We start from the raw sequence: 5,243 nt of genomic DNA, 5'->3' as shown, positions 1-5,243 counted from the left end.
GGAAATACTGCCCCATAAATAGCGTGTTCCTGAATACTGAATTGTCAATGTGTGCCCTTGAGGTGGCTTTTAGTGTATAATATAATTCAGTTGAGGCATAGTTAGATGGCAACTTCATTCCGCAATGAATAATATGGGCAGAACCTTGTGTCAGTGTGAGACTGCTACACATTCATGAGATTAGTCATTTCCTCACAGCACAGTAGCACAATGTTCCCATGGCTTGAATGCGCAGGTCTGAAAACATGCGGCAAGCAAAGTTAAGATTCAAATGCCAAGCTAAGGAAATTATTAGAATTGATCTTTGTTGCCTGAATCGAGGAAATGTTCTAAGCCGCCAATGTCTGTTATTTCAGCTCTTGTCTCTCGACGCTCTAAAAATAAGAGGTTCAACAAGGGTTCTTCTAAGATCCTAAAAGTTCTTCGAAGAACCTTATGGTTCTTGGCACTGAAAATTGCCCCCAAAAGGTTTGTCCAAGAACCCCATAGGAGGTGGGGTTCTTCAAGGAACCTCCTTAGTTGGTGGGGGTTCTTGCAGGAACCTAACTGCCCAACTGAAACATTTGGATTTGAATTTAAAAGGGCAGCAGGTGCAGGCACTTAACTGAAACATGTAAAGATCTCCTTCATTTAAGGTAATGTTTGTCCCTTATATGTTCTAAATTGATATTGTTTTAGGATGATACCATCTATCTTTTCATATTTGTGCAAATATTTGTAAAGCAGAAAATAGACACAATTCAATGGATATCAATTGACACAGAGGTAAGAATCTGTAGGCCGTAAGAACATGTTGACGGATAATTGTATTGGGTGCAGATGACATATCTGCTCACTTTTGTGTCTGTGTCTGCACGTACACAGACGAGGAGGCATACAAAGGTTTGTCAATTGGTATTGGTATGTTATGCAGATCACATGTACCATCCTCCTCCCTTTCCTCATCAATGAATATCCCATAGGCCTCTACATTATAGACAAGGTATGTGTATGAAAACCATTATCAGAACAGGTTTTTTTTTTAAATTCCCATTTACCACAAAAACCAAGGTATGAATACTGACTTGTACATGTTTAATTAAACATCTGTATAATCTTTTTTTTTTAAATGGCTTCACAGACTTCACCCTCCCTACACCTCTGATGAATATAACAGGAAACATGTTCAATCACCACACACTGCAAAATCCTTCTGGCTATGGAGAACATCAACACATTAACATCAACACGCCAGATGATATATCCATTGGACTTGGGGCTCTGCTGGGCGTTTGCCTCATATTTGGACATTTTATTTTTTCTTTGCCACTAAAATCATAATGAACACTGACAACTAAAATATTATGTTATTGTTATGCGTATTATAAGTAATAATAATAATAGGTGCGGGGGAGGTAGTTCAAAAATGAACCCCACACGCTTATCCAAAAGGTTATCCGAGGATCCATTAAAAGGGGTTCTTTGACTAACCATTTTTAAAGGTTCTTCAAAGAACTTATAGGGGTTCCCACAGTTTCAATTTGAAGAACCCCTAAAGGATACTCCAGGAACCTTTTATTTTAAACTGCAGTCTGACTTTTTATTCATGTCAATAAAGTACATTTGGTAGACAATTGCTCGGCCACTGACTGTTTAGCCGATCGGCCCTGTGTGCTCTTCTTCAGACATCGTTCTCCTCCGCAAAGCCTGTCCAAGTCTCCCTCCCATGCAGACATCATTTATGGTGCAATAGTTTGGTGGATGAGTAAGTAAGCAATCATTGACCTGAAGGAACAAAAATGTTCCACGATTGTACAATCTTGCACAACCTGATATTCATAAGAAAAACAATGTTCAAGTTAATTAAGGTAAACAACTATTTGCCACTGTTCTTCACTTAAGTTATGAGTGGAATGCACAAGCATGCCAAGGTGCTGAAGGTACAGAGTGCTGAATGTATCAGTTGAGAAATACACAAATTACGAGAAAGTACACAAATGCTTTCCTTGAATACATAAAACCAGGTGGAGTATTCAATGTACACTCTAAAAATAAAAGGTTCCTGGAGTATCCTTTAGGGGTTCTTCAAATTGAAACTGTGGGGGAAGCCCTAAGTTATTTCAAAGAACCTTTTAATATGGATCCTCTTTTAATGCATTTTCCAAATACCTTTGTGTAATTTCGTTGAGTTGAATCTTTTCAGGAGACAGAAAAGCAGGATATAATGAAAATGAAAAGGTTCATCAGACAAATAATCATTAAAAAGGAGAACAAATGTATTTCAATTATTTATGAAACAATGTATAAATGCATACACTACACGGACAATAACATTAATCAGTTGACATGATTAACCTTCTGTGCATTTGAGTAGTCGGTATGATCCCCTCTAGAGTTCATTTATACACCGTCTATAAAATATTCATAAAACACTTGTAAAATGGTATAAAACACATGGTAAATACTGGTATGCTGCAGAGGGTTACCTGCCCTTATGAGGTGACTGGTGATGCAGAAGTGCCAAAGGAAAGTGCCTGTGTATTTGCTCAATAAACAGCATGGCTTAGATTAGAAGAACGCTGTGCCGTGTTTGTGTATGATGTACACAGAGGAACCAGGGTAAATGCGACACACCGGAAGTAACGGAGCTGGGAATGAACACGTGTGAAATGGAACATCAGATATATTCACAATATTTTCAAAACAGTTTTTTTTCTCCGGAGCTTTTCATTGACAGAATACCGAATTTTCTCAATAAAAATCCACCTGAATCAAAGTAGTTCCAAAACAGACGATGAATAAGAATGACCACCTCAATGGACAAAGCATGTAACAGGTCATGTGTTGCTGTGGTATTGTATCTACTTTTTGAGCAACAAATTGAAGTCCTCTCATTAACCTGGCCTACTTTCATATTTAGGACCTTCTGCCCTTTAATAAATCACCATTGGGCATCTATTTTCAGCAGCCTAATGGTGCCTGAACCAACCTTACAGATCAGCTACCTCCCGGAATGATGCAACACGGAATGACTATGAATATTGTGCGGTGGTGGCGTGTGCTACATAAGCAGGGTTGTGTGTGTTGTAACGCATAAAAACACAATTGTGTGGTGATTTATCCTACAGTGTGCAGTGGTTTTCGTCTCTCCACTGCTATAGAATACTATGGGTGATGCTGTAGTGACATGTCCAATAGGAGCAGTGGTTTGAGTCCCTGGTTTGGGCTTCAGGTCCTACAGGGGGAGCAGTCAAAGACTGAAGGGGTTCTTTGCATAATAAAGTTTGAGTTCACAGGAGTCCCCCAAGAGTCACTGCCGGTGAGTGCCGCCATGCTGCCGGTGAGTACCGCCATTCTTTCTTGCGCTTCCCTTCATGCTTAGACCCATGGATATCTGAAATGTTAGAGAAAAACTTTAGTCATGTTTTCAACCAAATAATATTGAACTCATAACACTACACACAATGTAATACACTGAGTATGCCAAACATTAGGAACATATTCCTAATATTGAGTTGCACACATACACGTCTCAATCGTCTCAAGACTTAAAAATCCTTCTTTAACCCGTCTCCTCCCCTTCATCTACACTGATTGAAGTGGATTTAACAAGTGGCATCTATAAGTGATCCTAGCTTTCACCTGGTCAGTCTATGTCAAGGGCAGGTGTGTTTTGTATACTCAGGGTATGTAGAGGTAGAGGTATATATTCTTTATACTAATGGTGTGTTCATCTCATAGGCTGCAAATACCTCTGTAGCAATCAGCCATATTCACCACATAATTTAGTATGCACAAAGCGCCATCTACTGTATATAAATATCACTACATCTACATACCACAAGACATTGTGTTATTATTGGAAGTCTGGTACACAATCATTGGAAGAGTATATTCATCTTCTGCTTAATATATGTTCTAATGTATCCCACTTAAATCTGTAGTATGCATTATTATGCATTAGTGGGTTTCAAGTGTGTATTCAGTACATGTATTTTAACGCGTGTGTGTGACCCACCTCCTGAGTGTGTGTATGTGTGCATCCTATAACGTCGATGGTACCTCTCATAGGAGTTGGCCCAGCTGGTGCACGGTCAAGGCCAGGACAAGCAGCAAACATGGAGGAGCTGTCCTGGAGCCCTGTACAAACCAATACACAACAGCAATGTAAGTCCTTCTCAACCGTAATAAAATAAAATAACAACCGTCCTCCACAGGATAAAATAAAAGATAACCAGAGTTATAAAACTGAGGAGTGGCAAGGTGATCAGACGAGAACAGAGTAAGACTCGATCACTGCCACCAATGTCCACCACTGCCATGGACATCCCAAAAATTGTTAAACTGAAAGATTCAATGGAATTTCTTGTGGGAGAGATGTAGGGTTCAAGTCTGTCATATAAATACTGTATGCTTTTGTCTGGCTAGAAGGCAATAATTACAGCTGCCTTCTAACATTTTGACAGTTATGTGAATGTGTTAGCATGTACTGTATGTGTGTATGCATAATACATTACTATATATACTATATCTATTCTGTATATTGTATAGTCTGCATCTTCAGCATTAACTCTATATGAATGTGCAATGTTCAAATAATTAGATACACACCAGCTAAAGACATGGTGTAGCATTGTTACTTAACCTCAGTGTTATATATACTCCTTGACATTCCCTGGAAAGGATCTGAAGGAATCTTGAGCAAGTGAGTTTGAAGCCCCCCCCACTACGATACTCCACATGGCCATCCAGCACTCTATTGTTACACAGACAAGGGAGAGCTTCTATCTAAACATGAATTCCAATGATAAGTGTTTGTTTAACTGGCGAAGACTAAACCCTCCTAGAGTTTAGACTCATGGTTGGGAAGTTTTGGACAAATCCCAAAGTGTTTGTTGATGATGGTTTCCTGGACTTGAGTTTGAGATAAAAAGCAGATGGGGCTTTCAGACAGACCCGTATTGATAATAGGATCCACCTGTTGAGATATTGACTAAGCCACTGAAATGTGCTGAATTTGTACTTTTAAAATAAGCACTCTCAAAGCAGTATGTATCAGATGTCATTACTAAATTGAATGGTATTTTCCAGAGAAAGTATCGTAATAATCAAGTACTGTTACCATTTTGGTAAAGCTATCCACTCATTTTTAAGTACGACTAGGCTAACTTAACAAAAGTGTCAGTTTGTTCTTGCTGTCAGTTAAGAATTGAATTTAGATATGTGGCCTATTTTAAAATAACTGAAAACACTTACAACTGTAG

Source organism: Oncorhynchus tshawytscha, linkage group LG31 (assembly GCF_018296145.1).
Source record: "Oncorhynchus tshawytscha isolate Ot180627B linkage group LG31, Otsh_v2.0, whole genome shotgun sequence".
In the NCBI taxonomy this organism is placed as follows: domain Eukaryota; kingdom Metazoa; phylum Chordata; class Actinopteri; order Salmoniformes; family Salmonidae; genus Oncorhynchus; species Oncorhynchus tshawytscha.
The sequence above is the reverse complement of the archived record's forward strand: the minus strand, read 5'-3'. Positions refer to the sequence as shown.